This window comes from Rhinatrema bivittatum, chromosome 3, assembly GCF_901001135.1.
Source record: "Rhinatrema bivittatum chromosome 3, aRhiBiv1.1, whole genome shotgun sequence".
Taxonomy (NCBI): Eukaryota; Metazoa; Chordata; class Amphibia; order Gymnophiona; family Rhinatrematidae; genus Rhinatrema; species Rhinatrema bivittatum.
Genome location: NC_042617.1, coordinates 39,667,447 through 39,679,517, shown reverse-complemented (window position 1 = coordinate 39,679,517; position 12,071 = coordinate 39,667,447). Strand labels below are relative to the sequence as shown.

Sequence of the window (12,071 nt, the reverse complement as noted above, 5' to 3'; positions counted from 1 at the left end):
AGCTGGAAGAATTTGAACTTTCAGAATGAAAATCTAACATTTGAAATTCCAAGGAAAAATCACTGGAAAAATGCAGTCAGGAGTAGCAGCCATATAGTCTCCATTAAAAATGTAGTCAGTACGATGACAGTTTTTCCTTCAAAATCCCTCCAGCTGTGTTCCTTTTCTTTTTACTTTATCTACTCTGTTGTCTGTCTCATGAGAAAACAAATATTCCCATAATACTATGAGGTGCACTGTACCCGGCCTTCCATAAAGAGCAGAGCAAAGAAGCAACAGGCGGAGCGAGTGCACTGCTCAAAATGAGGCAAGGGCAAGCCATTGGGTGTGTTTGTTGCAGTGCTGGTGGGAACCCCCTTTCTCATCTCCCCATCTGGTTTAATTGTAGTCATTCATTAAGGCTCTTCTCCCATTTTGTGTCTATGGGAAAAACCATAAGAACATAAGAAATGCCATACTGCGTCAGACCAAGGGTCCATCAAGCCCAGTATCCTGTTTCCAACAGTGCCCAAGTCACAAGTGCCTGGGAAGTACCCAAACATTACATAAATCACAAGCTACTATTGCTTATTAATTACCGTAATAGCAGTTTATGGATTTTTCCTCTAGGAACTTATCCAAACCTTTTTTAAACCCAGTTATGCTAACTGCTGTAATCACATCCTATAGCAATGAATTCCAGAGCTTAACTATGCGCTGAGTGAAAAAGATTTTTCTTCAATTTGTTTTAAATGAGCTACTTGCTAACTTCATGGAGTGCCATCTGGTCCTTCTATTATCTGAGAGAATAAATAACCAATTTACATTAACTTGTTCAAGTCCTTTCATGATTCTGTAGACTTCTATCATATCCCCCCTCAGTCATCTCTTCTCTAAACTGAACAGCCCTAACTTCTTTAGCGTTTCCTCATAGGGCAGCTGTTCCATGCCCCTTATTTTGATCACCCTTCTCTGCACTTTCTCCAGTGCAGCTTTTCCTAGCATGTAGCCAGATGGACTCAGGACCAATGGGTTATATGCTCCCCTGCTAGCAGATGGAGACAGTCAGGTTTCAAAGCTGACGTCGCCTCCTGCAGTGACCTCAACCCTTCAGTATCTCTCCGTCTCCTAGTATATGTGGACGTGCTTTCCCTATCGGGATCACTGTACTCTTTTTTTAGAAGAGCTCCCCAATAAAGTTTAGTTGACCCATCCACAGAACAAGGGGATACAGGATCGACTATCCCTATTCTACCAGGGGTGTGTCGAGATCACATTGGATAAATGGGTCCTGGATATCATACGAGAAGGTTACAGGCTGGAGTTTCACAGCATTCCTTGGGACATTTTCATTATGTCTCCTTGCCTCTCCCAGCACAAGAAGCAGGCAGTGGAATCTACCTTGATAAGGCTTCTCAAATTGAGGGCTATAATTCCAGTACCTGCACCCCAGGAAAATACGGGGTGTTATTCCATCTGTTTCATCGTACCCAAGAAGGAGGGTTCCTTTCCACCCCATCCTGGACATCAGGAGTGTCAACCAATATCTACGAATAATTAATTTTGCATGGAAACTCTGCGCGCCGCAATAATGGCCTTACAACTGGAAGAGTACTTAACCTCCCTGGACCTTTCCGAGGCCTACCTTCAAATTCCAGTCCAGCAAGATCACCAGCGTTTCCTAAGCTTTGCCTTACTGGGCCACCATAATCAGTTCTGGGCACTGCCCTTCTGCCTGGCCACCGCCTCCAGAACACTTTCCAAGACTGGTGGTTGTGGCAGTGGCACTGAGGAAAGGAGGAGTCCTGGTGCACCCATACTTGGACGACTGGTTGATCCGGGCGAAGTCATTAGAAGAGAGTCTCCGGGTAATCAGCAGGTTGACATCCCTGCTTCAGGATCTTGGTAGGGTCGTAAACATAAGAACATAAGAAATTGCCATGCTGGGTCAGGCCAAGGGTCCATCAAGCCCAGCATCCTGTTTCCAACAGAGGCCAATTTGGGTAATTGCCACAAGAACCTGGCAATTACCCAAACACTAAGAAGATCCCATGATACTGATACCATTAATAGCAATGGCTATTCCCTAAGTAAACTTGATTAATAGCCGTTAATGGACTTCTCCTCCAAGAACTTATCCAAACCTTTTTTGAACCCAGCTACACTAACTGCACTAACCACATCCTCTGGCAACAAATTCCAGAGCTTTGTGCATTGAGTGAAAAAGAATTTTCTCTAATTAGTCTTAAATATGCTACTTGCTAACTTCATGGAATGCCCCCTAGTCCTTCTATTATTCGAAAGTGTAAATAACCGATTCACATCTACTCGTCCAAGACCTCTCATAATCTTAAAGACCTCTATCATATCCCCCCTCAGCCGTCTCTTCTCCAAGCTGAACAGTCCTAACCTCTTCAGCCTTTCCTCATAGGGGAGCTGTTCCATCCCCTTTATCATTTTGGTTGCCTTTCTCTGTACCTTCTCCATCGCAACTATATCTTTTTTGAGATGCGGCGACAAGAATTGTACACAGTATTCAAGGTGCGGTCTCACCATGGAGCGATACAGAGGCCTTATGACATTTTCCGTTTTATTAACCATTCCCTTCCTAATAATTCCTAACATTCTGTTTGCTTTTTTGACTGTTGCAGCACACTGAGCCAACGATTTTAAAGTATTATCCACTATGATGCCTAGATCTTTTTCCTGAGTGCTAGCTCCTAATATGGAACCTAACATCGTGTAACTACAGCAAGGGTTATTTTCGCTATATGCAACACCTTGCATGTGTCCACATTAAATTTCATCTGCCATTTGGATGCCCAATCTTCCAGTCTTGCAAGGTCTTCCTATGAAAATTGACCATTTAATCCTACTCTCTGTTTCCTGTCTTTTAACCAGTTTGTTTTTGTCCTTGTGGATTACAATCTCAAGCACTCCCAGTTCTTAGAATATCTGGGAGTCTGGTTAGACACCAAGCAGGGCAAGGTCTTCCTCCCGCCCTCACAGATAAGGAAGTGCGTCGGTAGTATCGTGGGCGAGGGCACACATGCGACCACTTCAACGCTTGCTGTCAAGTTGGAACCCGTTGTCTCAAGACTATTCGATTCACTTGCACCTACCGATGGAAGTATGTGTTCGGCTCCAGTTGTGGCTATAGGAAGCTCACCTGGGCAAGGGTGTAAGCCTGTTCCCGCCAAACTGGCTGGTTTTCATGATAGATGAGAGCCTCTGGGGTTGGGGAAGCTCACTGTCAGGAACTGATGGCCCAGGGGCATTGAACCAAGGAAGAGGCGCGTTGGAACATAAACCGCCTGGAAGCCCGAGCAGTCAGATTGACATGTCTGCAGCTCAGCCACATACTCCAGGGTCAGGTGTCTGTGTAATGTTGGACAACGCAACAACGGTAGCCTACATCAACCACCGGGGGGGAACTAAGAGCCAGCAAATGTCTCTGGAGATAGATCTTATGGAATGGACGGAATTGCATCTACAGCTGATATCTGCCTCCCACATCACAGGAAAAGACAATGTCAGAGCAGACTTTCTAAGCAAGGAGAGTCTGGATCCAGGAGAATGGGCATTGTCGGCCAGAGCCTTTCAGCTGCTGGTAGATCGTTGGGGCCTCCCGTCCATCAACCTGCTGGCTGCATCTCACAATGCGAAGGTTTCCCGATTCTTCAGTCACAGAAGAGATCAGCGGTCCCTGGGGTTTGACACCCTTGTTCAAACCTGGCCAGAAGAGGACTTACTATATGTCTTCCCTCTGTGGCCTCTGCTGGGCAGGGTCATTCGAAGGATCACGTGCCACAGGGGATTAGTCCTTCTAGTAGCTCCAAATTGACCCAGGTGCCGTGGTATGCAAATATGCGGAGACTTCTGGTGGAAGCCCACCTGTGCCTCCCACCACACAGGGACCTGCTCCACCAAGGTCCGATCCTTCATGAGGATCCGACTCAATTTTGTCTTACGGTTTGGTCTTTGAGAGGGCTCGCCTCATGAAGTGTGAATATTTGGTGGCAGTAATTACCACCTTGCTCCTCGCACAGAATTTCTCGATGTCCTTAGCATATGTGTGGATCTGGAGAGTATTTGAGCCCTGTTGCAAGGAACGCAGTGTTGCCCCTCGGACAGTCAAAATCCCTCTGGTTCTGGAATTTTTACAGGATGGCTTGAATAAAGTGTTGTCCCTTAACTCCTTGAAGGTCCAGGTAGCGGCTCTCTCCTGTTTCAGGGGTGAGGTGAATGGAACCCGCCTGTCGGTGCATCTGGACATGGCCCGTTTTCTAAAAGGGGTAAAGCACCTCTGACCACCCCTACAGTGGCTGGTTCCCTTGTGGAATTTTACTCTAGTATTGGAGTTTTTGGCCGCTGCGCAGTCTGTCCTTGCACCTGTTAACCCTGAAAATGGTGTTTCTGGTGGCGATATGCTTGGCTCGTCGCATCTCTGAACTACAGGCATTGTCCCAATTGTCCCAACATTGTCGTGTTGGGAACCATTCCTCCAGATGACTCCAGGAATGTTACAACTTCATACCATTCCATTCTTCTTGCCCAAGGTAGTCTCAGAGTTTAATTTGAATCAGTCCATTTCATTGCCATCCCCAGATAGGCACAAGGTCTCAGAAGGATACCGCGTCCTCCACCATTTAAACGTCAGTAGGCTTTTGGTGCAATATCTGGAAGTTTCAGAACTAGTGCACAAGACAGACCACTTGTTTGGTCTTCATGGTGGAAGGAGACAGGGCGAACCAGTTTTGCGGGCTACCAAAGCTGGATTAAGGAGGTGGTCATGGAAGCCTATGTAGAGAAAGGAAAGCCATTACCCTTTCAGGTTAAAGCTCATTCCACTAGGGCTCAGGCATTATCCTGGGCAGACCTAAACTGCTATCTTCTGTTGATATCTGCCAAGCGGCGATGTGGTTCTCCTTACACACCTCCAGGTTCTATCGCCTGTGCTTTCAGGCCCAAGAGGATGCAGCCTTTGCAAGGGCGGTGCTAACCGGACCACGGGCAGCCTCCCATCCCGATCGAGAGTAGCTTTTGTACATCCCATTGGTCCTGAATCTATCTGGCAACATGCTAGGAAATGGAGAAATGACTTACCTGATAATTTCGATTTCCTTAGTGTAGACAGATAGACTCAGCATCCCGCCCACGGCTGCCCAAGAACGGTGCCAAGGGAATCGTCCGTGAAATGAATATCAATTCCAAGAAGTTATAGGTAAGCTGCGCCCAATCCCTAGATCAGGGCATTTATAATCTTGCTGGGATTCAGTGTTTGGTTGAGTACAGTTACAGTTATCCATTTTTAATCAAGTTTTAATCAAGTTTGGTCAATAGTATGTTCACAATGGCTTTTGAAGAGAATACTGAAGGCCTGAGGTCACTGCAGGGATATATCTAAGGTGATGTCAGCTTTAAAACCTGACTCTATCTCCATCTGCTAGCAGGAAACCATTAGTCCTGAGTCCATCTGTTTACACTAAGGAAAATTAAATTATCAAGTAAGTAATTTCTCCAATATCCTTTTTGAGATGCAGTGACCAAAATTGCACACAGTATTCAAGGTGCAGTCTCACCATGGAGCGATAGAGGCATTATGACATCCTCCGTTTTTATTTGCCATTCCCTTCCTAATAATTTCTAACATTTGTTTGCTTTTTTGATCGCCACAGCACACTGAGCCAACGATTTCAATGTATTATCCACTATACGCCTAGATCTCTTTCCTGGGTGGTAACTCCTAAGATAGAACCTAATATTGTGTAACTACAGCAAGGGTTATTTTTCCCTATATGCATCACTTTGCACTTGTCCACGTTAAATTTCATCTGCCATTTGGAAGCCCAGTCTTCCAGTCTCGCAAGGTCTTCCTGCAATTCATCACAATCTGCTTGAGATTTAACTACTTTGCATAATTTTGTGTCATCTGCAAATTTAATCACCTCACTCGTCATACCCCTTTCCAGATCATTTATAATTATATTAAAAAGCACCAGTCCAAGTACAGATCCCAGAGGCACTTCACTGTTTACCTTTTTCCACTGTGAAAACTGACCATTTAATTCTACTCTGTTTCCTGTCTTTTAACCAGTGAATCAGGTACTTAGCTGGATGGAATATGGACCTCCTAGTTACTACTATAATTGTAGAGTATCAGATCCAGCTGCTAGTTTAGTTCTATCATCATGGCCTAATCTACTACTAGCATAGCTGTTGCCCAAACAATCCAGCCTTCTAGATCTTGAGAGAGAGATCCAGCTACATTAGTTCCTATGTTTCCGTTAGGACTTCTAGTTATTACTATACTGTTAATTCTTTCATCTCAGTCTGCCAGACTAACCCAAGTATGGGATTGGCTGTGTTTTTCACTAGGTCTTCTTTTGTTTAATTTTACATGTTTTGCCATTCATTCTGGCAGCCCCTACACTACTTGTTGTTTTTGTTCATGTAGGGCATTTTAAACACATACCACAAGGTTGTGCTTCCACTGTCTCTTCACTTTTTTTTTTTTTTGCAATTAAGACAACTAAACACAAGCAGGCCGATACATTTGGACGCGCGTTTTCGACGCACTAGCATTATTCAGTAAGGAGTAATAGCGCATCGAAAACGCGCATCCAACCCCCTCCCCCCCCCCCCCCCGAGACTAATAATGCCCGCAACAAACAAATGCATGTTGATGGCCCTATTAGTCATTCCCGCGCGATACAGTAAGTAAAATGTGCAGCCAAGCCACACATTTTACTTTAAGAAATTAGCGCCTACCCAAAGGTAGGCGTTAATTTCTGCCGGTGCCAGGGAAGTGCACAGAAAAGCAGTAAAAACTGCTTTTCTGTGCACCCTCTGACTTAATATCATGGCGATATTAAGTCGGAAGTCCCAAAAGTTAAAAAAAAAGTTAAAAATTAAAAAAAAAAAAAAGTAAAATGGGCCCACGGCTCGCGGGTTGAAAACCAGATGCTCAGTCTTGCCAGCGTCCGGTTTCTGAACCCGTGCTGTTAGCGGGTTTGAGAACAGATGCCGGCAAAATTGAGCGTTGGCTGTCAAACTCTCTGACAGCCGCCGCTCCTGTCCAAAAAGAGGCGCTCGCCTGTTCTCCCGCGATTTTTATTGTATCGGCCCGAAGGGTAGCTGCGGGCCTTTGCCGGGATACCTCTTTTTTTCTGATGCTCTACTCATAGGCCCTGAGGACTGGACCTGCACCCAGGTTACTGTCTTACAGGACCTCTCCTAGTAGTTATTTCTGAAGCTCATCCACTATGACCTTCCTGCCAGATCCTTGAAATCTGCTTCTACCCAACCTGAGCTCATTAGTAAGACATTTTTAAGAATTTCCAGGTCTTGATTTCTTTCTGAGGATGATTGCTTCTAAATTGTATATCTCATTGTACCCCTGGAAATACCTACAGTACTTGAATGTAATTTGCTTTGAAGTGCCTGAAAAGCGGAGTATAAATAAATGTTGTACTGCATCCATGATGTTGCAGTATTGTTAACTAAGGCGTATTGCTAAATGAGTTCAAGGACTCCATGTAAAAGCAATCTGTGCCTCAGTACAGCCCTATAATTCATTCCATTAAAGGTAACCTTTCTCCCAAGACACTCTTGTTGCTAAATCTTGGTGTCCAAAATATTTACTTTGACACGTATCTGCTTGGAAGCAGTTATATTTTTAGAAGGCCCAAAAACATTTCTTTAAATGTTATAATTCTAAGGCCCCTTGCTCTCTGCTGTAGTGGTCTATGAACACTCTGGACAGTGGGAATTTTAATGACGATTGATCTCTTAATTCTGGGTATGAGCTCTTGAGGCTGATTTATTTATTTATGAGCTTTTATATACCGGCATTCGTAGGACAGATCATGTTGGTTTACAAGTAACTGTGAAGGAGGAAATTACAATGAAAATGATAGAGGGCTAGCTATAAGGGGAGGGGGGGGCAAAGGTCGAGAACATGGGAAAGGGAGGAAGCGAGGGAGATGGATAACCAAAAAATTACTAAAGTCAAAATCGAAAAACAGTGTCACAAAAATTCACAGAGCATGTCACAACTGGGTTAACAGTATAAACTTATGAAAAGTCAAAGGCGAAACAGTATAAACTTATGTACAGACAAAGACGAATTGCACAGGGCTGGGTGGGAGGGTAGTACTGGGGTGAAAGTGCTGGGGGTGGGAGTGGTTGACTAAGGAGCTAGGGTGGTTCAACAGAGATCACTGTCTGGGTTTGATTGGATCAAACCCAGACCCATGTCTTGATTCCTTTTTTGAATTGGTTTAGGGATGGTTCTAAACGGAGATCTGCAGGAAGGGAGTTCCAAAGGGTGGGGCCAGCAATGGAGAAGGCCCTTTCTCTGGTGGTAGTGAGGCGTGCAGTTTTGATTGATGGGGTGTGAAGGGTACCTGCAAGGAAGGTTCTAGTGGGGCGGTTAGAGGATCGGAAGCGTGGCATTTCTTCGAGCCAGGGGGAATTGTTTTTGTGTAGTGTGTTGTGTAGAATGGTAAGTGTTTTGTATAGAGTACGGATCGAAATGGGGAGCCAGTGCAGATCTTTTAAAATGGAAGTGATGTGGTCCCTTTTTCAGGTATTGGTTAAAACTCTCACCATAGCGTTCTGCAGGATTTGTAGGGGTTTGATGGTGGAAGCAGGGAGGCCTATGAGGAGGGAGTTGCAGTAGTCCAGTTTTGATAGAATGGTCGTCTGCAGAACTGTGCGGAAGTCGTGGGCATGGAGGAGGGGTTTAAGTTTTTTTAAGAATGTGGAGTTTGTAGAAACCCCTTTTCAGAAGCGATTTAATGTAGGGTTTGAAGCTTAGGTGTTGGTCTAGGGAGACACCTAGGTCTCTTACAGAGAGCAGAGGAGTATGAATTTGTGTGGTGTTTTGAGTGGTTTGGTAGAGAGTATGGTCTGATTGATTTGAAAAGATAAGGATTTCTGTTTTTGAGGCATTGAGCGCAAGGTGGAGGTTGGAGAGAAGGGAGTTGATAGATACAAGGCAGGTTTCCCAGAATTGCAATGTTTCCTTGAGGGATTTCTGAATGGGGATAAGTATTTGTACATCATCCGTATACAGGAAGAATTTCAGGCCTAGATTAGAGAGCAAATGGCAGAGTGGCAGTAGATATATATTGAAGAGGGTGGAGGATAGGGAGGATCCTTGAGGAGCACCTTGTGTGAGGGGCATGTGAGTAGATTCGGAGTTATCAATTTTTACTAGGAACTCTCTATGGGTGAGGTATGAGGAGAACCAAGATAGGGCTGTGTCGGAGATGCCTATCTCTGCCAGTCGGGAGATTAGGATTTGGTGGTTGACCGTATCGAAGGCTGCTGAAATATCTAAGAGTGCAAGTAAGTATGATTGGCCGTGGTCCATGCCTTTGAGGACGGTATCTGTTATTGCGAGTAATAGCTTTTCAGTATTACGATCTTTATGAAAACCATACTGTGAAGGGTGTAGGATATTGTGGTCTTCGAGGAAGTCTGTGAGTTGCGAATTGACTACTTTTTCAAGAATTTTGGATATAAAAGGCAGGTTGGATATAGGCCTGTAGTTTGCAGGGTCAGTGTGGTCGAGGGTGGGTTTTTTTTAGAAGTGGCTTGACGACAGCAAGTTTAAGCGGGTCTGGGACTATTCCGAATGTGAGGGAGCAATTTATTATGTCAGCTAAAGGTTTTGTAATGGCTGTGGGGATGGAGAGGAGAGTTTTCGATGGGATTGTGTCTGGGATATGGGTAGCTGGTCTCATCCTTTTTAGGATGGATTTGATTTCCTTCATAGTGGTAAGTTCAAGGGATCCAAGGTTGACTTTGTTGTTATTGGGGAGTGGGTCGGTAGGGGAGGGTTTGGAGGGGAAACGGAGGAGAACATTGGCGATTTTGTTCTTGAAGTATTTTGCTAGTTCTTCGCATTTATGTTTATTTTCTTCATGGGAGGAGTGAAGGGCAGGCTTTGTGAGTTCTATAACATAAGAGAATAGGGCGTTTGGATTAAATTGATAATCATGAATTTTAGATGCGTAGAAGTCTCGTTTGGCTTGGAGCGTGACTTGACGGTAAGTATGCAGGGTATGTTTGTAAGTAGCTTTGTGAGCGGGTGTGGGTTGTCTACGCCACGTGTGTTCTTTAGATCTAAGGTCTTGTTTTATCTTTTTTAGTTCAGTGGTGTACCACAGTTTTCTTTCTGTTTGTGAGGGGGTTATTATTACTCTGTGAAAACATACCTTAAACTCTTGAGTTGACTCATTCATAATTTGACTCAGCTTGTATGCTTTCGCATGCCAGAATTTGTCTGAAGCGTGATCAAAATTCTTGAACCTTAACAATCTTTTTCATAAAAAGAACAAAAAAACCACCTTTATTTTGAGCATTTTGCAACTGATCCTTATGAATTGTGCTTTTCCACTTATACTATTTTAACCTCATCCCAGGAGGTGGACTGCACTCCAATGGGCCATAAATTTATTTGTAATCTCTTCGGAGCTGGAACAAAGGCTTGACTGTAAAATCTTTACTGATGGAAACATTGATGAAAATGGCACAATAACTTAAACTGCAGCACCACAGAATTATCTTGTTTTCTTCTCTTATAGTCTCTCTCTTCCCTCGGTCTGTGCAGGAGTATCTTGTACCAGGGTCAAGGAAATGTCTAGCCTCCAGGGCTTGGATAAATAGAGTTCCCAGATGAGAAAGTTATCCCTTAGTTGGGCGAGAGACCCCTTCCAAACTGGTAGAATGGAAACAGTCTTTGGTACAGAGAGTAGAATCTCTCTCTCTCTCTCTTCCCAGAAGGCGAAGATGCCTGAAGGGTTTTCTCTGTGATTGTTGGCTTCTCTTACCGTTGGTATATCTTTTGGATTTCTTTGATTCTCATAGTCTCTAGGCTGACACTCTTGCTGTATCCTTGATGGGAGAGATCCCCTGAAGAAGATGGCACTCCCTGCTCCAAACAGGATGGAAGGGGCAGTCAAAAATCTTTCTCCTGGAAGTTTAACTTCAGTCCTTTTCCCTTAATACCGGATTTCCTCCTTGAAGCAGGTCTCTGCCACCTCCATCTCGTGGTGGGCAGGTCTTTCCTAACCTGCACAGCCCCAGACAAGGTTCCCCGTGCACAGGCTCTCACAAGGCTCCTACCATTTAAAATGCAAAAATACCCAGAGGGAAAAAACCTGTCCAGCCAGGGAGTGAACTGGGTAAGGAAAACCCTCCCAACCCTGGTCAGTCTCCCCAATCAGAGTTTGTCTGGCTCCTCTGACTGGGCCTGAAAAATCAACTCAGAAAAAAAACTCCTCTGTACCTCCTAACTCTAAGCAAACTATAAGAGTCTGCCTTGGGAGCCTCTGGAGAAGGCTGCTTAAAAACCCTCCCAGGGGGATGGCCATTCCAGACCCCTCAAAGGGAGGGGCTGCATTGAATGTTAACCTCCCCCTGTTAACTAACCTGATCTTCACTAGCTGAACTAAGGGTTCACCCAGGCCTTAATAATAACAGAACTGGCTGTCTGTTACATATTCTTCTCCATCCTTGCAGTTTTCAAATATAGTTGTTTTAGTGCTGTTCAGCATTTATCTGTTTGTGCTTTCTGCAGGTTTAAAGAAATTCCTCCATGTTCTCCTGCCACCATCACCAGCCTTCCCCCAGTAATCTGTTTTTAGGGGAATGGACGTATGGTGACTGCACATCCTCTACCTGACCCCCATGCATCCCTCTCTCCTCCTCCTCCTCTTCCCACTTCACAAGTGTGCAGTCATCTCACTCTGGTCACCCTTTTCTCTCTCACTCACTCTCCCCCCCCCCCCCCCCCCCCCCCCCCCAATTTGCCCTCCTTTCTTCCCCTAGACCTCCAGTTTTCTTCTCTTCTTCCCTGCACTCCCACCCCCCACCACAGCAGTCTTCTCTGTGTTCTCTCAAGTCCTGAGAGAAAGACACAGCAGCCACTTCCTCTTCTACCCCGATTGATCCAATGATACTGCTGTCTCGCTTTAGGAAAAACTCCAGATGAGCGGGCAAGTGGAGTTTTCAAATCCTATTTCTATCCATCGGTGTATCTGTATGCATGTACATTACTTACATATTCTCTCATCCTCTGC

General features: G+C 44.8%; 1 protein-coding gene across 5 annotated transcripts in view; it reads left to right on the top strand.

The window, feature by feature from the left end:
• The window catches only part of MARK1 (microtubule affinity regulating kinase 1), a 387,182-nt gene that overhangs the window by 348,091 nt on the left and 27,020 nt on the right, over positions 1-12,071 (top strand). The window lies entirely within an intron of this gene.